The 25906-nt window shown below is 42.0% G+C and overlaps 1 pseudogene; it reads right to left on the bottom strand.

The window, feature by feature from the left end:
• Positions 1–279: 279 nt before the first annotated feature.
• LOC149976066 (GTPase IMAP family member 8-like) lies at positions 280–5584 on the bottom strand (annotated as a pseudogene).
• Positions 5585–25906: the final 20322 nt, after the last annotated feature.

Here is a 25906-nt window from a genome sequence, read left to right as displayed (position 1 = left end):
GCAAAAACAAATCAATGCATGCTAGCTAGCTACATAAATTCCTTGTTGGACTTGCGTTGACATTGTATGCAATTTCTGTTTGTGTGGATGTTGGTTTAGCTTTCTGTAACTTGTAGCAAGTACAGTCTGCATGTGTAGGCGTATTTAGCATCATGATTGCAAGGTGTCCCGATATCTTTTTCAACTGTCCCATTATCTGGTTTTAATGTCCATTCTAGAATGGCCTTCTAGCCAATCAGAAACAAGTATTCAACAATGCTGCGGTATAATATCTGATTAATGTGGTATTTATTTTCCTGACACAAGAACAAGCCAGTTGATCAGAATATACCATGCAGTATCAGAAATTGCTGTCTGTCTGGACAGAAAAATACTAAGTCAGATTTCACTGTAAAACAATTACGTAGTTATTACGCTTTGCCTTTGACTGCATAGTTCTCCCACAAATTACAACATAAATCAGTACAATTTAACATTGTTCGTTCACAGATCACGTCACAGGTGTTTTCAATATAAACAATTTTACAATATAATCTTCATTTGTAATACATGCAGAAACTAGGAAATTATGCTCTACTCAATGATCATACTTCCAAGTATACCATTTTAAGTGTAAAACTGATCTTCCATGTGTCCTGCCACCATGTCTTCTATCTCCTCCAGCAGCTCCAGGACATCATCCCTGCCAAGGTTTTTGAAGACATGATAACTGTTCTCACACTTCTCAACAAGCCGCTGAAGGGCCTCCACCTCACACTCAATGTACTGCTCAATGGTTGCATCTCCCAGCCACTCTCCATTAGTGAACAGCACTATAGTGTTGTTCACTCCAGACTGTCTTGCCAAGAAGTTACATGTGCTCCTCTACTGCCATTCTTAATTCCTCAGTGAACGTATAGTCCATCTTTAGGACCAGGAAGAAAACATGGGTTGCTGGGTACACAGTGACACAGTGCACACTATTTCCTGTTTATCCAACTCTTGCACAGGAGCTTTCTTCAGAAATTCCCTCCACCAGGCTGGTGTGTCGACCACAGTGACCTGTCTCCCCGCCACTCTTCTATGTTTCTGATCAGTCAATGGTGGGAATGGATCACACCTTGTGCCAAAGATGGTGTCTCCTTCTGAAGTCTTCCCAGCTTCTCTGTACAACAGTAGCACAATCCTGAACTCTAAGAGTTGAGGGGAATCACATAAAGACAGAACAACATAATGGTATATTTAATATACAGTATGATCATATAAAGATAATACTGTATTTTGCCACAAAACCTGCTTTAGCATGGACAGAGGCATTGAGGGCTTCCACCATTTAGGTCGGGATTCATTTCAAGGCACATTATAGCGCAGTGCACTGTAATACTTTACATACACCAAAAATACAAAGTTTCTATATTGTTTTATATTGGTATATAAATATTGTTTTGAATATCCATGTAGACGAAACTAAGATAGTACACAAGGAATTTCTCAGTGCCTAGAACACATTCTATGTTCACCTGTGGTCCTGCCACATTAGATGTCAGTGAGTACAAGTATCTGAGGTTGATTGTTAATGTATTGTTAAAATGTTTATAATGTGTCTCAACCCTCCTGCTGTGTTCTGGTCAAATTGGACCGATTTACACGTTTCCTCTCTGAAAAATGTAGTTAATTGAATCTGATTGTCATAAGGTTCCATGACTTTGTCCACACAGGGCATCTGATCACACAAAATACATGTTGATGATTTTCATTACATTTTGGGTGTTTTATTGAACTTTTATACACCTCTGGTGTTCCCAGTCAAAAATGACCGGTCATTAGAAATGAATGGGTCAAATCAAATCAAATGTTATTTGTCACATGCGCTGAATAGTGTAGACTACCGTGAAATGCTTCCTTACAAGCCCTGCAGTTCAAGAAGAAGTTGGCGATTTTATGAATTGTTCAGCAGTGTTATGGCTTGGGGGTAGAAGCTGTTGAGGAGCCTTTTGGTGAGACTACAGTACAATTAGTGTATATAATTGAGTTCATGCACATGCCAATTCATCAGACGGACACACTTCCTCTCCCAGACCCCCACATGCATGTGTGTCTGAGCACACACACACACCTCACTCCCCTTCTTGGCTTCCATGGCAACCCCCACAGAACCTTCCCCCAGTAGAATACTTCAACCACGAGAATCACACCTGTTGGCATTCTCACAAACAATCGCAACATTGTTTCAATAATATATATAACGTTTCTCGCAGCTCTGGTATAAAAAGCTTTTTTGGGGCCTTGCTCACAATTCATTCTGTGGCAGCACAATGACCAAACGATATACTGTATGAGAGGCTCTTGATCATATCTTTGATCATGACACTGATGAGGAAGAAAGAGGCCAGGAAACTGACAGTGAAGATTCATTAGAGGAGGAAGTGTCAGAAGTTGAAGACAACACAGAATATGATCCAGACCAAGGGACAACCGATGTGGAACAATCCAGTGAGGAGGAAGAGGGCCCTGCTGAGGTTGTTGTTACATTCCAGTGATGAGGAAGAGGGCCCTGCTGAGGTTGTTGTTACATTCCAGTGATGAGGAAGAGGGCCCTGCTGAGGTTGTTGTTACATTCCAGTGATGAGGAAGAGGGCCCTTCTGAGGTTGTTGTTACATTCCAGTGATGAGGAAGAGGGCCCTTCTGAGGTTGTTGTTACATTCCAGTGATGAGGAAGAGGGCCCTTCTGAGGTTGTTGTTACATTCCAGTGATGAGGAAGAGAGCCCTGCTGAGGTTGCTGTTACATTCCAGTGATGAGGAAGAGGGCCCTGCTGAGGTTGTTGTTACATTCCAGTGATGAGGAAGAGGGCCCTTCTGAGGTTGTTGTTACATTCCAGTGATGAGGAAGAGGGCCCTGCTGAGGTTGTTGTTACATTCCAGTGATGAGGAAGAGGGCCCTTCTGAGGTTGTTGTTACATTCCAGTGATGAGGAAGAGGGCCCTGCTGAGGTTGTTGTTACATTCCAGTGATGAGGAAGAGGGCCCTGCTGAGGTTGTTGTTACATTCCAGTGATGAGGAAGAGGGCCCTGCTGAGGTTGTTGTTACATTCCAGTGATGAGGAAGAGGGCCCTGCTGAGGTTGTTGTTACATTCCAGTGATGAGGAAGAGGGCCCTGCTGAGGTTGTTGTTACATTCCAGTGATGAGGAAGAGGGACCTGCTGAGGTTGTTGTTACATTCCAGTGATGAGGAAGAGGGCCCTTCTGAGGTTGTTGTTACATTCCAGTGATGAGGAAGAGGGCCCTTCTGAGGTTGTTGTTACATTCCAGTGATGAGGAAGAGGGCCCTGCTGAGGTTGTTGTTACATTCCAGTGATGAGGAAGAGGGCCCTGCTGAGGTTGTTGTTACATTCCAGTGATGAGGAAGAGGGCCCTGCTGAGGTTGTTGTTACATTCCAGTGATGAGGAAGAGGGACCTGCTGAGGTTGTTGTTACATTCCAGTGATGAGGAAGAGGGACCTGCTGAGGTTGTTGTTACATTCCAGTGATGAGGAAGAGGGCCCTGCTGAGGTTGTTGTTACATTCCAGTGATGAGGAAGAGGGCCCTGCTGAGGTTGTTGTTACATTCCGGTCAAAGAATGGGAATTTGTCCTGGTCTTCATCCCTACCTGAGAGTAGAGGTCAGCTGTCGGCTGGAAATGTTATCAGGATGACCCCAGGGCCAACGCGATACACCATATCCCGGGTAATGACATAAAATCCTGCCACTATTTAAACATTTGAAATGGTTTCAAAACAAATGTCCTTGTTAAACTTTGACACAAATTAGTCTGTGACAAATAGCACAATATGTTTCATCTGTGTATTTGTTATAGTTGAAAACAAGTTGTATGAGCTCAGGTCAATGAGGCCTACAGGCCATAACTAGCAAATAGAAGTTAAAAACGTTTAATGTTCACAAGAACTTAATAAAAAGATCTAACACAATATTAGGTGATAATATATGTATTATTATGGATTTATAATCAGCTATAAGGGGGCGCTCATTTTGGACCGGGAACACAGAATTAATTAACATGAAGCGAACACAACAGGAGGGTTAAGTACCTATCTAACTTTGCAAATTTTGCCCTTGGTGCCGTAATTGCAAAGTGTAAAGCCATGGGTGGCCTACATTTTCCCTGTTTTACTAAACTGTTTGATTCATTGGTGCTACGTATCATTACTTATGCTGCAGCAGTATGGGGGAACAGAATTGATTATTGTGTTAATTCTGTTTTTAACCGTGCCTGCAGATTTTATCATGGATTTGATACATTTATGCCAAAGCGATGTGGGCTGGAAAACTCTTTTGGCATAACCCATGGCTATGTATTTTATATAATTGACAGAGATTATGCGGCATGCCAAATGAACATTTATGTAAGCTCGTATTTTTATGGGCTAGTGATGTTGCAATTGCAACAATAACAAAAAATATACCATGTCAAGTCTTTTATTTTTGCTCCATTTATATTACTCACCTCACTGACAGTGTTTTCAAGAAATGACCGAAATGTTTTCGAATCAGCACTTTCAATGAGTGAAGAACTTAAATGGCAACTGATAAACAAACACGAAAGTAACAAACTACACACACACGGCCCCTCTTGTTATTGAGATTGGTCGATACACAAACACTCCCCTAGATAAACGTTTCTGTTATTTTTTATGCCTACCACAGTGCATTGATTTTAATTTGAGACTTTAACTCGAGACCTTTCAATGACCTGAGGATTTTTCTCTCTTCCTTCACCTTTTTCAGTCTCTGTTTTGCAGCCTGTTTTGCAGCCTTTTCCATTCTGTCTTCTTTACAACTGCTCTACCCATTTCAAAATGTTTACCATCTTTGTCTGCCACCATGTTGTCAATTTTCCACAGAAGCTCTGGGACCCGTTGAAAGTTGAAGACGTGATACCTGTTCCCACATTTCTCAACCAGTCACTGGAGGGCCTCCCCTTCACTCAGAAGTACTCCTCGATGCCTGCCTTTCCCAGACATTCTCCATTGATGAACAGCACTATAGTGTGACTCCAGACGTTATCACTGAGAAGCTCAATGTGATCCTCCACTGCTCTTCTACGTTCCTCTGTAAATGAGTGGAATGCCTTTATGACCAGGAGGATTGCATGGGGTCCTGGAGGACACAAAGATGCACTCGCTTTTATCTGCTTTTTAACCAGCACAGAAGTTTTTTCTTCAGGACAGGAATTCCACCAGCCTGGCGTATCAACCACAGTGACCTTCCACCCTTCTACTTTCCCTTGTTTCTTCACACACAGTATAGCTCTCTTTAGTAAGGAATAGCTCAATTTTAATCTGGCCAGGATGGTGTTCCCTACTGCATTCTTTCCACTAAACCTGCACCCCAGCAGCACAATCCTTATGTGACGGTGAAGAGGACGATCTAAAATGGAGAGGGAAGGAGAGTCAAAAAGAAAATGACATGGATTAGCTGTCTTGTGTCAGGCCTAGTAAATGGATTGATCGACTCCACATCAAAATCAACTTAGCTTTTATTAAAGTAGACTCTGGGATCTGGGTCATTTCAATTCTTGATATTTACCCATTAGGCACTTACCCATTGTCATGCTGGATCAGGCCAACACATGCTAGTGTCAGAGAAGTTTGTAAAGTCAAAAGATGCAATAAGCAATTCCATTACTTACCATAACGCCTGCAAGTGCGAGGAATATTCAGACAGAAGGCAATGGCATGTTCTTATAGAAGTAATGGCTATTTGAGTCCATTGTGATTCTGTGTGTCTGGCTGGACTAGCATGAGAGAGTTAAACAGATTATAAAGGCTGGCTGGACTAGCATGAGAGAGTTAAACAGATTCAGCTGCTGACAGTGTGTAAGTGTTGTGCTTTTTCTCCAAGTTGCAAAGCAAGCAGAGCAGCAACTGGCTATTCTTTAGTTGAGCAGCCTGGTCTCATGGACTAAACTTAACATATTAAACATAAATCCGGGAAACTCATTTGGTATGGTTTCATAAGACACATGGTCACTTCATGCAAAAACAAAATCTTTTTAGCAACTTTTCAACTATTTACAACTTCAATTTGTGCATTGCAAATTCTAAAATATTACATTCAAAATGACAGATTCTAATAGAAATGAAAAATTATGAAATGCAAATACAATTTCTGATGAAACCACCAGATGGTGACAGGTGTCCCAGCAGGGTTAGAAAGCCAGGGAAGACCAGTCTACAGAGCTCAGGTGATATTAACAATATCAGTGAATGATACAAAGTTCCATCTTGAGTTGATCTTAAAGCTGCATTCTGGGGTCTGGGAATAATGGTCCATTCAATTATTGAACCTTTGATTCTATTATTGGATAATATATTGTATAAATGTACACCAAGATAATTCTTTGTCATACCTCATCTTAGGAGGATCAGATGGGGACAGGGGTCTCAGCAGGTTCAGGCAGCCAGTCTGTGACAGAGCTGAGGTGAATTTTTGCAGATAAAACACTTTATTCTCTCTGTGCAGCAAACACTGGACAAGCCAGAGGCTTCACAGATTGAAACTATTTTAAGGCAGTCTGATAAACCTCCAAAGTTGATTTCCAAACTGTATCGAGGGTTGATGGAGGCTTTTCCAGATAGAAGCTATAGATGATGATGAATGGATACAGATATGTTTGAATGTCCAGTCATGTTCATATCATCTCAGACATCAATAGAAGGTTCTATATGCCAGTGAAACTGAATAACATGCACTCCGAAATGTAATTTCTCTGCTGGAGGTGTAAAACACAAAAAGGGACATCTTTTTATGTTATGGCCTTGTGAAGAAGGTTGGCTGAATTCTGGCAAAAAGTCTGTTGCTTTATATAAACATGTCTACAGATTCTCCCTTCTCACTGTTTTTGTTTGCTTGGAAATGTTGATACTGGAAAATGTGTAACCAAGCATTTATAGCGTCTAAGAAATGCATTGCCATTAATTAGAAGGTTGGTTATCCTCCCACAATGTCACAATGGACGGTAGAAATGTCAAGTTATGTATCACTAGATTTGATCTATTACAAGATTAAGGGTATACTGGGCAACTTTCATAAGGTCTGGATGATTTATATGAAATACAGTACGATTAGTCTGTACTGAAAACATGCCCATGTCAGAGGAGATATCTATTTAGACAATTGCTAGCGCCCTGGGTGTCTGCTGTCCTGTGGGTTGTCACTCTGGCCTTGGCCTAACACACCCGCAACCAATAATGAATGTTTCACTAAGATCCTAAAGCTGAGTGGGGTGTTTTGGGTTGGGGCGCTACATGGTGGTGGACCCCTAAGGACAGAACGGGGTGACCCAGCTATATTGTGTGAAGTAAAAAGAGCTCTACAGTACTATTAGGCCTATGAGATGAATTATGTGGACGATGTGCTGTTTCTGTGTGTTAAGTGCAAAACTTTAAAATTGCAACTTCAATGGAAATGTCTATTCTATTATCTATACTTTTATGATTGTACTAGGTTTCCTATGGAAGATACTGTATACACTCCAATAAGTGCTCACATCATCTATAAATGCTTTACCAACATGTATAACTGTTAAAGTGGCAGACATATGAACACTTATAAATACATTATCATCATTTAAAACTGCTAAAAAGGATACATTATTTTAAAGGAGCAGACCTATTAACATGTATTAATACGTTATCATCATTTAAAACTGCTAAAAAGGATACATTATTTTAAAGGAGCAGACCTATTAACATGTATTAATACGTTATCATCATTTAAAACTGCTAAAAAGGATACATTATTTTAAAGGAGCAGACCTATTAACATTTATTAATACGTTACCAATATTTATAACTGACAAAAAGTGCTTAAATTCAACTCTAAATACACAGACCATTATCAAATGAGTTAACATTTATAACTTCTGAAAAGACACCTTAAAATGCATTTACATTTTTACATTTTAGTTCGACGCTCTTATCCAGAGCGACTTACAGGAGCAATTACACTTAAGTGCCTTGCTCAAAGGCACACTGGCAGGTTTTTCACTAGTTGGCTCTGGGATTCAAACCTCAATTTGCAAAAATAAGTCCTCCATCCATATTGGAAATTTAAATGCATCTGTCCAGGGGTGCAAATTTGGTTTTGGAAGTGGGGGGGACATAACGGTGAATGTACACTAGATAGCGATAAATTGCCGCGTGCCACTTAGCCCGCCCATTGCGACTCACTTGTGGGCGTGCTGGCAGCATATAGCAGCATGTTCGATTGTGCATCAAGAATTCAGCATATCAAGTTTCAAGTGGTGTTTACAGTATGTATTAATTTGTGATGCTATCCTTGATATGATCCTGTTATTGTCACATCTGCACATGCACATATGTGTGCCCATGCATCTATCAATCCAATGTTACCTTGATTTGTTATCAGGGATATTATACTTTAGTAATCCACAATGACCTGGTGATGTAAAAGTCTAATAATTACATTGTTCTCCATATTCCTACAGATACCTTGTAACTGGAGATTCCTTCAAAACGATTGCCTACAGTTAACGTGTAGGGCACAGCAAGGTTGGGTGACCAGGGCCATCTGGGACTGCCTCCTGGAGGAATTCAGGTGTGTGAATAACTTCATGAGGATGGACACAAGAGGATCTGTAGCTCACCACCATGTGCCAGAGGAGAAGTCTGCTGTTCTGCAGGATGTTTCAAGGGTGGGGTCTAACCACGCAGCAAGAGAGGCAATCCGTGTGCGGGAGCTCTTCACCTCCTACTTCTTCGAAGAGGGTGCTGTTCCCTGGCAACACCATAGACTATACTATGCACAACCAAAGTATCTTTTTAGAGCCATTCACATTGCAATAAGAGTATTCTTCCATTTACTTATCTATGTCAACTGCAGTTATTCAATTCCCAGTTTCTCTCCCTTTGATTCCTACTTCTCAGGTGAGGATGCTGTTTAGGTAAGGGTGTGATGTCTGTATAAAAACAAAACAGGCTATTTTAACCTGTTGAGTGTAGGGGGCAGTATTTTGATGTTTGGATGAAAAACGTACCCAAATGAAACTGCCTATTTCTCAGGCCCAGAATCTAGAATATGCATATAATTGTCAGAATAGAAAACACTCTGAAGCTTCCAAAACTGTCAAAATATTGTCTGTGAGTATAACAGAACTGATATTCTGTTATACTTCCAACCCGGAAGTGCTGTTTTTCCTGAAAGCTCTCTGTTCCATTGCCTGCCTTCGCTCCATTTAAAGGGATATAAACCAGATTCCTTTTCCTATGGCTTCCACATGTTGTGAACAGTCTTTAGACATAGTTTCAGGCTTTTATTTTGAAAAATGAGCGAGAAAGATCACATCGCGTCATTGGATGGCTGGGTTCCAGCAGCGTTTTGCACGCGCAACAGCTTGGAGCAGACATTTTCTCTCTCCTATTGAAGAAGCTACAGTCAGGTTGAAATGTTATCGATTATATATTGTAAAAGCAACCTGAGGATTGATTATAAGAAACGTTTGACATGTTTCTACGAACTTTACGGATACGATTTGGAATTTTCGCCTGCCCGGTCGTGACCGCTCAAGCCTGTGGATTTCTGAACATAACATGCCAACCAAATGGAGGTATTTTGGAAATAACAATAATCTTTATGGAACAAAAGGAACATTTATTGTCTAACTGGGAGTCTCGTGAGTGCAAACATCCGAAGATCATCAAAGGTAAGCGATTCATTTTATTGCTTTTCTGACTTCCGTGACCAATCTACTTGGCAGCTAGCTGTTTGTAATGTTTTGTCTGCTGAGAGAGATGTCCTTACATAAACGCTTGGTATGCTTTCGCCGAAAAGCTTTTTTGAAATCTGACATGCCAGGTGGATTAACAACAAGCTAAGCTGTGTTTTCCTATATTGCACTTGTGATTTCATGAAAATTAAATATTTTTAGTAATTTAATTTGAATTTGGCACGCTGCAAATCAGCGGATGTTGACGAAAATGATCCCGCTAACGGGATGGGTGCATCAAAAAGTTAAATCACCCACATTGAAAAAATGTAGAACAATTAGACACCCAATAACCCACACCTACACACTCATATATCAATATGATTGATGGATTGTGTTGTGCAGGCTCAGGTGTATAACTGTGGCTCTTTCCACCTTCAAAGAATCGGCAAGAGGGCCAACCATGGAGAATAGTAAGACACTTCATTATTTCTATAACTACACTAAATTGTTTGTCTTTGTGTGTCCTTTCATGTTTTTCAGCATAAAGTACTCTGCAGCCACTTAGTGTGGTGTGGACACCAGATGAGGCCACACACACAGATTCCTGTTGAACAGTGTCTTTAACTACCTTATTTTCTCCATAACAGTCTCTCTCCTTCACTTCTACCCTCTCTCCTCTTCTCCCTAAATCCTCTAGGTTATTTCAGTTGTGTTGGGGAACCCCTCCCGCATCTGAACTGGCTACATAGAGGGCACAGCATGATCAGAGGTGAGAGGTCACTTGGTCAGATCAACAGGAAGTATTATTAAGGAGATGCTTTGCATTGAAATACAGATAAAAATGCAGTAGTCCCAGAGTTAATGATCCCAGGTCAGTTTTGCATGTCACCTCCTGATGATTCTGATGACCAACAATGTTAGAATAAAAAATCCATCTGTCTCTCGTCTGTAGATATGTTTTGATGAGTGGGAGGATGCCAACCCCCAGTCCCATTATCACAACCTCACCCGCTCTTAAGATAACCTTCGGGCCTACTAGAGACACTTGTGTAATTGTGATGAACTGAGAGAATATTTGGCTAGCACTGATTCATTAATCAATGAATTAATTCATTAATAATTAATTAATGCTGCCTTCCCTGCTCCTAAGTTCTTACCTCTTTCCGTTTGTCTTTCACACCTCTCGCTTCCTCTTTCTTCCTCTGTTTTTATAATCCACAACAGATGTGCATTGAAGTACAGTTTGAACTTGTATTTATAATATTACAAGTATATTTATAATGCATGTATTTATAATACTTGGATAATTAACTTATTTCAATAAAGCATTTCACATTATCTACTGGGTGAAATTAAGTCCCTCATTTAATGAAATACTACACCTATCCTGTGTTTATCAGATCAATGTAGATGAAGGGCATTAGATATTGAGATGAGCTGGTTTTAGAGTACTTACATGATGCATAGGAAGTGGAGTGTACTGTTTAAAAAAAAAATATTTCTGTATATATTAGTTACAAATCAGCCTTTAACTAGCGAAATCCTGTTTCTAGTCGATTAGTTATAATGTGTAACCATTGATGTCCCAGGACGAAGATAGGTAAACACTGTTTTAGTGTATAATTGTAAATGTACAGGCTACAATGTGGGGATCTCATGAATGGTAATGGTAATTACATGTACAGTGGGGCAAAAAAGTATTTAGTCAGCCACCAATTGTGCAAGTTCTCCCACTTAAAAAGATGAGAGAGGCCTATAATTTTCATCATAGGTACACTTCAACTATGACAGACAAAATGAGAGAAAAAAATCCAGAAAATCACATTGTAGGATTTTTAATGAATTTATTTGCAATTTATGGTAGAAAATAAGTATTTGGTCAATAACAAAAGTTTATCTCAATACTTTGTTATATACCCTTTGTTGGCAATGACAGAGGTCAAACGTTTTCTGTAAGTCTTCACAAGGTTTTCACACACTGTTGCTGGTATTTTGGCACATTCCTCCATGCAGATCTCCTCTAGAGCAGTGATGTTTTGGGGCTGTTGCTGGGGAACACGGACTTTCAGCTCCCTCCAAAGATTTTCTATTAGGTTGAGATCTGGAGACTGGCTAGGCCACTCCAGGACCTTGAAATCCAGTGTGCAAAAACAGTGCAATTACCACATTCGGACACTTTGGAGAGGTTGAAAGGGCACTTGAATGTACCCTGGATACCCCACTAAGCTGAAGCATTGGCATTTACCCAATGCAACTCTTCAGGTTTCAGGGAAGGTTAGGCCTACTCATTATGCATTACTGGTTACTGAACTCCCTCAGTTACAATTCCCCATCCTTTGACCTCCTCTTCCTCCTCCTCACAGAGACCAATCTGAGCCACGGCACAAATATGACTGACAGGATTTGAAAAAAGGGTATTTTTCATGTCAGAAGAGCACATTAGCCCGCTAAGCCAAAGCCTGTAGCCAATGCAACTCTTCAGGCAAGGAGACTGTATGTTGTGCTCTGTGGAACCAACGCGTAATAGATGTTGAATTGAGGTCTGTGCCCAGTGAGAATTTTCTATTTTAATTTTATCTTTGCAATTTCATTGTGGCATGATATGAAAATATAAATGGATTCATCATTTTACATTCTTATTTAACATTTAAGCATTTCATTTTCAAAGGGGCATGTAATCCACCTAATCCCTGACAAATAGGCAAGTTCAAACCAGCTACATCTGCCTGTCTCTTGTGGCACTGGGCAAAGTTTCATCAAATTTGAATTTTTGTGACACTGAATGCAGTAGTTGTTAGAGAAACAGCTTCTTAAAGACTAACTGAAATCAAAATCAGGAATGGGCAATGATTTAAATAGCTTCAGTAGGTTGTTGTTATAACTCATTGCTATTTAAGTTGTTGTTTCAAATTTAAAGGGGGGGGGGGGGGGGGCTGAACATCCTGATTTGCCCTAATTTTTCTGCCTGGTCATGACTGAAGCCAAACGAGAGTAGTCTTGGAGGGGGGTTAATGTGTGTGTCCCTTGTGTGTTTGCACATGGCAAGAGTTTGTACATTCACTCTGACAAAACAGTACACAGTTACAGTCACTCAACCTTCTACGTGACCTGAAACAGTCTAACCAGGTCTTGTGTCTTGAAGTCAATAAATTACACAATGTAAATGGGACAATATTTTCATGTTGCACATCTTTTAGTTGTCTCATTAAATGCTTTCAATATTGTATATGAATTTCTACAATTTATAATTGGTTAGAGGTTTTTAAGTCAATGTAATTTGGAGCTATTGACATTTAAAAATATTGTCCCATGTATATTGTGTAATTTACTGATGATTCCTAACTATCCCCATAGGGATATAAAATGTCAAACCAAATTGACCGTACATTTTTGACACAAGCATCTATATTCCTCACTCATATCGATGTCATATAGGCTGTTCTCAAAAAGATACGTTGCTTATTAGTGGTAGTTGCTCTTTAAAGTACAATTTGAGATATTACCATAAAAACATATGATGATAGACATGCACCCTCTGTTTTTGTGTTTGTTAATGCAATTTTCCAAATATTATTAATGAGCATAAGCAATAACACTCAATGTAGCTGCATGCCGCAATGCAGGTTCCTAGGCATAGACAGGCAGACATACAGGTAGCTAGTCAGACAAAGGTCATTAGTATTAAGATATTTTCACAGAACAACCTTTATAATCATGATTTTCTTGCTGCTGATAGACACATAGACAAAGACACACACAAATTACCAGTTTCAATTACCAGTTTAAAATTCATAGAGCAAGGTGAGGTGGGTCCAAGATAGGCATAAAGACTGACAGACAGACAATTTTAGCATGATGAGCAATGAGAAATACATTTGCAAAAGCCTCACCATGTAGTTTTATTTATTTTGATTTATTTTCACCTTTATTTAACCAGGTGGGCTAGTTGAGAACAAATTCTCATTTACAACTGCGACCTGGCCAAGATAAAGCAAAGCAGTGCGACACAAACAACAACACAGAGTTACACATGGAATAAACAAACATACAGTCAATAACACAATAGAGAACAAAGTCTATATACAGTGTGTGCAAATGAGGTAAGATAAGGGAGGTAAGGCAATAAATAGGCCATAGGGTGAAATAATTACAATTTAGCAATTAAACACTGGAGTGATAGATGTGCAGAAGATGAATGTGCAAGTAGAGACACACTGGGGTGCAAAGGAGCAAAAAAATAATAATAACAGTATGGGGATGAGGTAGTTGGATGGGCTATTTACAGATGGACTATGTACAGGTGCAGTGATCTGTGAGCTGCTCTGACAGCTGGAGTTTAAAGTTAGTGAGGGAGATATGGGTATCCAGCTTCAGTGATTTTTGCAATTCGATCCAGTCATCGGCAGCAGAGAACTGGAAGGAAAGGCGGCCAAAGGAGGAATTGGCTTTGGGGGTGACCAGTGAAATACACCTGCTGGAGCGCGTGCTAGTTGTGGGTGCTGCTGAGATAAGGCGGGGCTTTACCTAGCAGAGACTTATAGATGACTTGGAGCCAGTGGGTTTGGCGACAAATATGAAGCGTGGGCCAGCCAACGAGAGCATACAGGTCGCAGTGCTGGGTAATATATGGGGCTTTGGTGACAAAACAGATGGCACTGTGATAGACTGCATCCAATTTGCTGAGTAGAGTTTTGGAGGATATTTTGTAAATGACATCGCCAAAGTCAAGAATCAGGCAGGATAGTCAGTTTTATGAGGGTATGTTTTGCAGCATGAGTGAAGGATGCTTTGTTGCGAAACAGGGATTGATACTAAATTTGGAGATGCTTAATGTGAGTCTGGAAGGAGAGTTTACAGTCTAATCAGACACCCAGGTATTTGTTGTTGTCCACATATTCTAAGTCAGAACCGTCCAGAGTAGTGATGCTGGACGGGCGGGCAGGTGCGGGCAGCCATCGGTTGAAGAGCATGTATTTAGTTTTACTTGCATTTAAGAGCAGTTGCAGGCCACAGAAGGAGAGTTGTATGGCATTGAAGCTCGTCTGGAGGTTAGTTTACACAGTGTCCAAAGAAGGGCCAGAAGTATACAGAATGGTGTAGTTTGCGTGGGGGTGGATCAGAGAATCACCAGCAGCAAGAGGGACATCATTGATGTATACAGAGAAGAGAGTCGGCCCGAGAATTAAACCCTGTGGCACCCCCATAGAGACTTCGAAAAAGAGGCAAACGAAGCGGTCTTCTGGTCAGGCTCCGGAGACGGGCACATCGCGCGCCAATCCCTAGATACTACTCGCCAATGTCCAGTCTCTTGACAACAAGGCTGATGAAATCCGAGCAAGGGTAGCATTCCAGAGGGACATCAGGGACTGTAACGTTCTTTGCTTCATGGAAACATGGCTCACTCGAGAGACGCTATCGGAGTCGGTGCAGCCAGCTGGTTTCTCCACGCATCGCGCCGACAGAAACAAACATCTTTCTGGTAAGAAGAGGGGCGGTGGCGTATGTTTTATGGTTAACGAGACGTGGTGTGGTCACAACAACATACAGGAACTCAAGTCCTTCTGTTCACCTGATTTAGAATTCCTCACAATCAAATATCGACCGCATTATCTACCAAGGGAATTATCTTCGATTATAATCACAGCCGTATATATTCCACCCCAAGCAGACACATCGATGGCTCTGAACTAATTTTATTTGACTCTTTGCAAACTGGAATCCACATATCCTGAGGCTGCATTCATTGTAGCTGGGGTTTTTAACAAGGCTAATCTGAAAACAAGACTCCCTAACTTGAATCAGCATATCGATTGCGCAACCAGGGCTGGTAAAACCTTGGATCATTGCTATTCTAACTTCCGCGATGCATATAAGGCCATCCCCCGCCCTCCTTTCGGAAAAGCTGACCACGACTCCATTTTGTTGCTCCCTGCCTACAGACAGAAGCTAAAACAAGAAGCTCCCACGCTGAGGTCTGTTCAACGCTGGTCCGACCAATCTGATTCCACGCTCCAAGACTGCTTCCATCACGTGGACTGGGATATGTTTCGTATTGCGTCAAACAACAACATTAACGAATACGCTGATTCGGTGAGCGAGTTCATTAGAACGTGCGTTGAAGATGTCGTTCCCATAGCAACGATTAAAACATTCCCAAACCAGAAACCGTGGATTGATGGCAGCATTCGCGTGAAACTGAAAGCGCGAACCACTGCTTTTAATCAGGGCAAGGTGACCGGAAACATGACCGAATACAAAAAGTGTAGCTATTCCCTCCGCAAGGCAATCAAACAAGCTAAGCGTCAGTATAGAGCCAAAGTAGAATCGCAATTCAACGGCTCAGACACAAGAGGTATGTGGCAAGGTCTACAGTCAATCACGGATTACAAAAAGAAAACCAGCCCAGTCACGGACCAGGATGCCTTGCTCCCAGGCAGACTAAATAACTTTTTTGCCCGCTTTGAGGACAATACAGTGCCACTGACACGGCCCGCAACCAAAACATGCGGACTCGCCTTCACTGCAGCCGAGGTGCGTAAAACATTTAAACGTGTTAACCCTCGCAAGGCTGCAGGCCCAGACGGCATCCCCAGCCGCGCCCTCAGAGCATGCGCAGACCAGCTGGCTGGTGTGTTTACGGACATATTCAATCAATCCCTATCCCAGTCTGCTGTTCCCACATGCTTCAAGAGGGCCACCATTGTTCCTGTTCCCAAGAAAGCTAAGGTAACTGAGCTAAACGACTACCGCCCCGTAGCACTCACTTCCGTCATCATGAAGTGCTTTGAGAGACTAGTCAAGGACCATATCACCTCCACCCTACCCGACACCCTAGACCCACTCCAATTTGCTTACCGCCCAAATAGGTCCACAGACGATGCAATCGCAACCACACTGCACACTGCCCTAACCCATCTGGACAAGAGGAATACCTATGTGAGAATGCTGTTCATCGACTACAGCTCGGCATTCAACACCATAGTACCCTCCAAGCTCGTCATCAAGCTCGAGACCCTGGGTCTCGACGCCGCCGTGTGCAACTGGGTACTGGACTTCCTGACGGGCCGCCCCCAGGTGGTGAGGGTAGGCAACAACATCTCCACCCCGCTGATCCTCAACACTGGGGCCCCACAAGGGTGCGTTCTGAGCCCTCTCAGGTACTCCCTGTTCACCCACGACTGCATGGCCACGCACAACAGTGGTAGGCTTGATTACCAACAACGACGAGACGGCCTACAGGGAGGAGGTGAGGGCCCTCGGAGTGTGGTGTCAGGAAAATAACCTCACACTCAACGTCAACAAAACTAAGGAGATGATTGTGGACTTCAGGAAACAGCAGAGGGAACACCCCCCTATCCACATTGATGGAACAGTAGTGGAGAGGGTAGTAAGTTTTAAGTTCCTCGGCGTACACATCACAGACAAACTGAATTGGTCCACCCACACAGACAGCATCGTGAAGAAGGCACAGCAGCGCCTCTTCAACCTCAGGAGGCTGAAGAAATTCGGCTTGTCACCAAAAGCACTCACAAACTTCTACAGATGCACAATCGAGAGCATCCTGTCGGGCTGTATCACCGCCTGGTACGGCAACTGCTCCGCCCACAACCGTAAGGCTCTCCAGAGGGTAGTGAGGTCAGCACAACGCATCACCGGGGGCAAACTACCTGCCCTCCAGGACACCTACACCACCCGATGTCACAGGAAGGCCATAAAGATAATCAAGGACAACAACCACCCGAGCCACTGCCTGTTCACCCCGCTATCATCCAGAAGGCGAGGTCAGTACAGGTGCATCAAAGCTGGGACCGAGAGACTGAAAAACAGCTTATATCTCAAGGCCATCAGACTGTTAAACAGCCACCACTAACATTGAGTGGCTGCTGCCAACACACTGACTCAACTCCAGCCACTTTAATAATGGGAATTGATGGGAATTGATGTAAAATATATTACTAGCCACTTTAAACAATGCTACTTAATATAATGTTTACATACCCTACATTATTTATCTCATATGTATACGTATATACTGTACTCTATATCATCTACTGCATCTTTATGTAATACATGTATCACTAGCCACTTTAAACTATGCCACTTTGTTTACATACTCATCTCATATGTATATACTGTACTCGATACCATCTACTGCATCTTGCCTATGCCGCTCTGTACCATCACTCATTCATATATCTTTATGTACATATTCTTTATCCCTTTACACTTGTGTGTATAAGGTAGTCGTTTTGGAATTGTTAGCTAGATTACTCGTTGGTTATTACTGCATTGTCGGAACTAGAAGCACAAGCATTTCGCTACACTCGCATTAACATCTGCTAACCATGTGTATGTGACAAATAAGATTTGATTTGATTTGATTTTGATTTGGTAAACCAGGCGAGGCAGTCATTTGAGAAACCAAGGCTGTTGAGTCTGCCGATAAGAATGTGGTGATTGACAGAGTTGAAAGCCTTGGCCAGGTCGATGAATACAGCTGCACAGTGTTGAATGAACTGTTTCGCTGCCAGACAAGGCTCCGCTGATAGCCAGGTGTAGCAGTGGTAAGATGTTGGGACTGTTGTTGGGACGGCTTTATGTAGGCCCTAACAGTTTGTGGTGTGCATTCCACTTGTTTAAATTTTTTTGCTCCACCAAGATTTACATGCTAAAATCTCCACTGGGTGTTGTCTGTAGATTGATACGGTAAAACATTTATTTAACCCATTTTAGCATAAGGCTGTAACATAACCACACGTGGAAAAAAGGAAGGGGTCTGAATACTTTCCAAATGCACTGTATGTTAATGTGGGCAATTTGTAGAAGTTTTCTGGGAGACTTGATTGTTTTTATTGCTTTACTAGGAAGCTTATTAGAAGTAGACATGCCAATGTTATTTATGTTTGAGCTGATAGTGTAGGGTGAGCTGCACAGAGTGGACTTCCTACTAGGGCACAATGCCTCAGTGCTAACAGTATAACTGGTTCATAGGCACATGATAGTTGTAGGATCGACAGAGGCATTCAGGGGAGTTTAAGGGGCATAAATGAGGTTACTTACATTGTGACTGCCAACGCCCCTGGGATAATGTACATTTGTTGCAGCATTACGACAACTCAGCGACACAATGGTAGGGATTACCTGAGCTGGGCTTGGGTCATTGATAAGAAATTGTCTCAACGCAGCCTTGAAATGCGTGGACAGAGTCCAGGAGCCAAGATGATTTGGATGGACTCTGTCATTTCCAGAAAGTGTCAAAGTTAACTATAAAAGGTATTCCAACAAAGCTACAGTAATCTTTTAGCCAGATGTTTAATGCCAGTAGCATCTTTCAGCCAGGTGTGTAATGCCAGTAGCATCTTTTAGCCAGGTGTGTAATGCCAGTAGCATCTTTTAGCCAGGTGTGTAATGCCAGTAGCATCTTTTAGCCAGGTGTGTAATGCCAGTAGCATCTTTTAGCCAGGTGTGTAATGCCAGTAGCATTTAGCTACTGCCAGTAGCATCTTTTAGCCAGATGTGTAATGCCAATCTTTCATACCTGCGGCACAATGATGGTACCGGACATAAAATAATTGGCAGCTTTTTGGAATCTTTCAGAGATAGAATCAGGTCTTTAACTGGCTGCAATTTATAGAAAATGGAGATAACAATAAATGGTTAAGTTTTCTCTAAATGGTAAACTGTGACAAATCCAGAACCAGCCATAGCCTTATTTCCGAAATTGCTTGAAATTGGTTGGCACGTGACGGTAACATCTTCAGAGATATCTAAAACTCCAGGAAAAGTTCTAAAATCAGGGAGTGGAGCATTGGAATAAAGCAACAATATAGCATCAACCATTTATTTTACAGATTCAGTTACACCATGAACAATTATGTTTCCATCTTCAGCTCAAGGTACATGTTCCAGAGAAGCTCTGGTATACAGTCCCTATAACCAGACATACATTCAAATTATATAAATATACTGAACAAAAATATAAATGCAACATGCAACAATTTCAACGATTTTACTGAGTTACAGCTCATATAAGGAAAGTCAATTGAAATACACATATGCACAAAAGGCTTATTTCTCTCAAATGTAAAAATGTGTTTACATCCCTGTTAGTGAGCATTTCTCCTTTGCTAATATAATCCATCCACCTGACAGGTGTGGCATATCAAGAAGCTGATTAAACAGCATGATCATTACAGAGGTGCACCTCGTGCTGGAGACAATAGAAGGCCACTCTAAAATGTGCAATTTTGTCACAGATGTCTCAGATTTTGAGGGGGTGTGCAATTGGCATGCTGACTGCAGGAATGTCCACAAGAGCTGTTGCCAGAGGATGTAGTGTTACTTTCTCTACCACAAGCCGCCTCCAACGTTGTTTTAGATAATTTTGCAGTACGTCCAACCGGCCTCAAAACCGTAGAGCACGTGTATGGCTTTGTGTGGGGGCAAGCGGTTCACTGATGCCAACGTTGTGAACAGAGTGCCCCATGGTGGTGGTGGGGTCATGGTATGGGCAGGCATAAGCTACAGACAACAAACATAATTGCATTTTATCGATGGCAATTTGAAAGCACAGAGATACTGTGACGAGATCTTGTCGTGCCATTCATCCACCTCTATCACCTCATGCTTCAGCATGATAACGCACGGCCCCATGTCGCAAGAATCTGTACACAATTCCTGGAAGCGGAAAATGTCCCAGTTTTTCCATGGCCTGCATACTCTCCAGACATGTCACCCATTGAGCATGTTTGGGATGCACTGGTTCGATGTGTACGACAGTGTGTTCCAGTTCCCACCAATATCCAGAAACTTTTCATCGCCATTGAAGGGGAGTGGGACAACATTCCACATGCCACAATCAACGGCCTGATCAACTCTATGCGAAGGAGATGTGTCGCACTGCATGAGGCAAATGGTGACTGGTACTGACTGGTTTTTGGATCCATGCCTCTACCATTTTTTAAGTATCTGTGACCAACAGACCAACAGATCTGTGAAATCCATAGATTAGGGCCTAATGAATTTATTTCAATTGACTGAGTCCCTTATATGAACAGTAACGCAGTAAAATCTTTGAAATTGTTACATGTTGCATTGTACATTTTTGTTCAGTGTATATATATATTAATAATACTGTCCATTGACTTCTATAATCAATTTAAACAAATGAATCAACAACATGGGTTTTGGTACTGTTTAGATCTCTTTTGACTTTGCTGAAACACCCTTTCTTTTGGAGTTTCAGAATAGGAATAATGTTGTGTGGCAAAGGAGTTCCTATCCTGAGTTGTCTCTTCTGTACTTCTCTGACAGAGAAGATGCCTCTGATCTGACATCTAGGGTTACAAACACAGCAAAACCACTAACTGGAAAAAAAGAAAGTGTTATTCTATCTACCTCTCTCTTTGACTAAATACAAAGAAAAAAGATGTGACTGACAATTTTAGGATGTCTCTGAAATCTTAACTGGTCAATTGAGCTGTTCCTTCGTAAAAACAAGATTATTTAGCTCCAAACTGAAATAGGCTTTCCTTGGCTGTAGGATGTTAATGATGAACATTACCATCTTCTGGTACAGCATGTGAAGTCTCCCTGCTGAACTACTAACACCGAGACTCTGTGTTAGTACATTTGGCTAATTTCCTAAATAATTATGTAGTACAGTAAGCAGACCCCATCATTTATTTCAATGCTGATAAGCTTATTATTTTCTGAATTTTGTATTTTTTACACTTTTGAGCTATATTCTTATTAGTATATCTACTTGTTTTTAGGTGTATTGTGTGTTCAATTTGTGCTCACCTCTCACTCCTTCCCTCCCTTAATCTCTGTCCATCTCTCTCTGTAAAGTCAGTCTTATCTGCTGGGCTTGTGGCCAGCGGTGTTGTTCAGCAGGTTTTCATCAAGGATCTCTCTGTACTTTGCTCCGTTCATCTTTGCCTCGATCCTGACTAGTCTCCCAGTCCCTGCAGCTGAAAAACATCCCCACAGCATGATGCTGCCACCACCATGCTTCATCATAGGGATAGTGGCAGGTTTCCTCCAGACGTGACACTTGGCATTCAAGCCAAATAGTTCAATCTTGGTTTCATCAGACCAGAGAATCTTGTTTCTTGAGCTCTGTCAGAGTGACCATCAGGTTCTTGGTCATCTCCCGAACGTTCCAATCTTCTTCCATTTAAGAATGATGGAGGCCACTGTGTTCTTGGGGACCTTCAATGCTGCAGACATTTTTTTGTAACCTTCCCCAGATCTGTGCTTCGAAACAATCCTGTCTCGGAGCTCTACGGACAATTCCTTTGACCTCCTGGCTTGGTTTTTGCTCTGACATGCACTGTCAACTGTGGGACATTATATATACGGGTGTGTGCCTTTCCAAGTCATGTCCAATCAATTGAATTTACCACAGGTGGACTCCAATCATGTTGTAGAAACACCTCAAGGATGATCAATGGAAACAGGATGCACCTGAGCTCAATTTCGAGTCTCATAGCAAAGGGTCTGAATTTACTTATGTAAATAAGTTATTTATGTTTAAACATTTTTATACATTTGCTAAAATTAAATAAAACTGTTTTTGCTTTGTCATTATGGAGTATTGTGTGTAGATTGCTGAGGATTATTTATTTTTCAATCCATTTTAGAACAAGGCTGTAATGTAACAAAATGTGGACAAAGTCAAGGGGTCTGAATACTTTCCGAAGACACAGTAAACACAAACACAGTGCATCAACAAGTTCATTTGCTCCTCCTCATGAAATATAATCGCTTTCTTCCCAGTTTCTCCATGTCATAGCCTGGGTGAGGGGCTTGGGTGGGCAAGCCCATTGCACACACCAGCACATACAGTACACACACACACAATGTGGGCATAGAGGATTGTATCACCCCATGTCCCTGCTCGGTTTCCCCTTCCACTCTTACTCTGTTCACCCTTTATTTTTCTATCTTCTCTTCTAGTTTTCTAAACAGGTACCTTCTTCTTCATCTGGCTACATTCACCTAATTTCTCTATGTTCAAAAAGAAAGATATGCAGGCGTCTCCTGATAGGTGCACAACAGATCTCCTCCCATTTGTTTTTCCTACACCTGCATGGATTTGTCTCTATTGTTGTTCCATACAAACCAGACCTGACTACACCATTCATACATATATAAGGCAAGATACCTGCACCCACATTTCTCAACAAGCCCCTGGAGGGCCTCCCCTTCACTCTCAATGTACTGCTTAATAGTTTTGTCTCCCAGCCACTTAGAAAAAGTGAACAGCACTATGGTGTGACTCACAGTAAGACGGCACCGAAGAGGATGGCTCCTAACCAACTGTGCTATTTTGTTAGTTTTTTGTGTTGTTTGTAACTTTCCCAAAAACAGGCCCAGGCTGACTTCTGAGAATCCAGAGGCGAGCAAGTAATTTCCCACTGCCATCCGTAGTGCATTGACGACGTCGTCCTCAGAGTGACAATACGTACATATCCCAACCAGAAGCCATGGATAACAGGCAACATCCGCATCAAACTAAAGGCTAGAGCTGCCGCTTTTAAGGAGTGGGACACTAATCCGGACGCTTATAAGAAGCTGTGCCCTCAGATGAACCATCAAACAAGCAAAGTGTCAATACAGGATTAAGATTTAATTTTACTCCACCGGCTCTGATGCTGATCAGGTGTGACAGGGCATGAAAACTATTACGGACTACAAAGGGAAACTCAGACGCAAGCTGCCCAGTGACGCGAGCCTACCAGACGAGCTAAATGCCTTTTATGCTCACTTCGAGGCAACCAACACTGAAGCATGCACGAGAGCACCAGCTGTTCTGGATGACTGTGTGATAACCCTCTCGGTAGCCGATGTGAGCAAGACCTTTAAACAGGTCAAAATTCACAAAGCCATGGGGACAGACAGATTACCAGGGCATGCGAGGACGAACTGGCAAGTGTCTTCACTGACATTTTCAACCTCTCCCTGACCGAGTCTGTAATACCTACATGTTTCAAGCAGACCACCATATCCCATGTGCCCAAGGAAGTGAAGGTAACCTGCCTAAATAATTACCGCCCCGTAGCACTCACGTCAGTAGCCATGAAGTTCTTTGAAAGGCTGGTCATGGCTCACATCAACAGCATCCTTCTGGATACCAGAGCCCTTGTGTTGTCTTAAGGGTTAAAAATGACCCGCCACTATGTTAAACAGCAGAGAAAACCCCCTAAATGATATTTAATTCAACTTGAAATTTGTTGACTTTTCCTAGAGTGACCCCAACATTAGAAAAAGTGAAACATTGCCTTTGTTCATATTTCCATGAAAGCTGTATACCACCAGGGTACAAAGATTGTCTTAGGGTCATTTTTGACCTGGCAGTTATACAATCATTTACACACCACAAAAAACACAAAGACACACACACACACATACAATGAAAAATTGAGATTATGGGTGCTACTGATTGAACTCAGCCAGCAGCTCCTGAAGAGGAAGATCACCATAGTTGTCACAGTTAGAAACAACATGCCTGAGCTCCCTCCTGAACTCCTCGCAACAAGGGGGAGAGAGGCCTTCTCATCAAAGCCTTCACCCCCACCACCACTCTAGTTTCTTACCTCCCAAAGAAGAACAAGAATGTGGTCCTCCTGAGCACTGCACAAAGTGGCTGAGTTCAGTGATCGTGAGGTCAGGAAGCCAGCCATCATCCTCGACCACATCCTCAACAAAGGGGGCATAGACAACCTGTAGAAGGTGATTGGAACTTACAGCTGCAGGAGGATGATTGCCCGCTGGCCCCTGGCCCTGGTCATCTTCCATAACATCATTGATGTGTCCTCATACAATTCCTTTGTGATATGGAACAAGATCAACCCTACCTGGATGCCTGATAAGCAGAACAAGAGGAGGGTGTTCCTGGAGCAGCTGGGAAAGGCACTTGTAATCCCACACATTCAAAGAAGGGAGCGCCTCCCCCACACAGCAGCCTCTGCAGCGCTTGTGAAAGCTGTTCAGGGGGCTGAATCTTGTCCTGATTCACCAGAGGCTGCAGCTGGGGCAGGCAAGAGGAGGAGATGCCAATTCTGCCCCCCAAAGAAGAACTGTAAAACAAATACTATGTGCTGCACATATGAGAAATACATCTGCAAAGTTCATGCACATACACTTGCATACTGTCCTACATGTGCTAATTAGAGTTGATTGATTTATGTTCTTCATGTTTTTGTTTTGTATCTATTATCTTATTTTATTCTTATTTATTGTTGTTATTTATAAGACTAGTATTTTGTAGTTGAATTCCTCATTGTACAGTATTTAAGAATATATCACTATGTTGCCAAAAAAGTTCAAGACTGTTATTGTTTCCCTTCAACAAAATGTCTTCAAAACTACTTTCTGCACATTTCTGCTACTTACTAAGGCTATACAAGTGATAACTCTTACTAAAAAAAAATTGTTTACACCTATGCAGTACCTTTAGTAATAATAATAAACCTCTACTTTAGTAAAGCAAACAATTATGACAGGTGTATTGTAATAAAAAGAGTGGTGTCCACTGATTAAATGCAGTCTTTCTGCATGGTGAACAGGGAAAACCCAAATATTTACAAAGTTTGTGATGAATGACATGTTCTTTCTTCATGCAAAATAGATGTGGTGGTTAAAATCCATTTAAGCTGCTTTATTTTAGGGTTTTAGTGAAGGCGGGTTATTTTTTAACCTTAGGACAAGGGGAGTATACAAAATGTTAAGACTACACAAGGGCTAGACTCACTCCAATTCGCATACCGCCCCAACAGATCCACAGATGACGCAATCTCAATCGCACTCCACACTGCCCTTTCCCACCTGGGCAAAAGGAACACCTATGTGAGAATGCTATTCATTGACTACAGGTCAGCGTTCAACACCATAGTGCCTATGAAGCTCATCACTAAGCTAAGGACCCTGGGACTAAACACCTCCCTCTGCAACTGGATCCTGGACTTCCTGACGGGCCACCCCCAGGTGGTAAGGGTAGGCAACAACACATCTGTCATTTGAATCCTCAACACTGGGGCCCCTCAGAGGTGTGTGCTTAGTCCCCTCTTGTACTCCCTGTTCACCCACGACTGCATTGCCAAACACGACTCCAACACCATCATTAAGTTTGCTGACGACAACAATGAGACAGCCTATAGGGAGGAGGCCAGAGAACTCTCAGTGCCGTGCCAG

This window comes from Oncorhynchus mykiss, chromosome 17 (assembly GCF_057628025.1).
Source record: "Oncorhynchus mykiss isolate SJ-2025 chromosome 17, ASM5762802v1, whole genome shotgun sequence".
Taxonomy (NCBI): Eukaryota; Metazoa; Chordata; class Actinopteri; order Salmoniformes; family Salmonidae; genus Oncorhynchus; species Oncorhynchus mykiss.
This window is presented reverse-complemented; position numbering and strand designations above follow the sequence as displayed.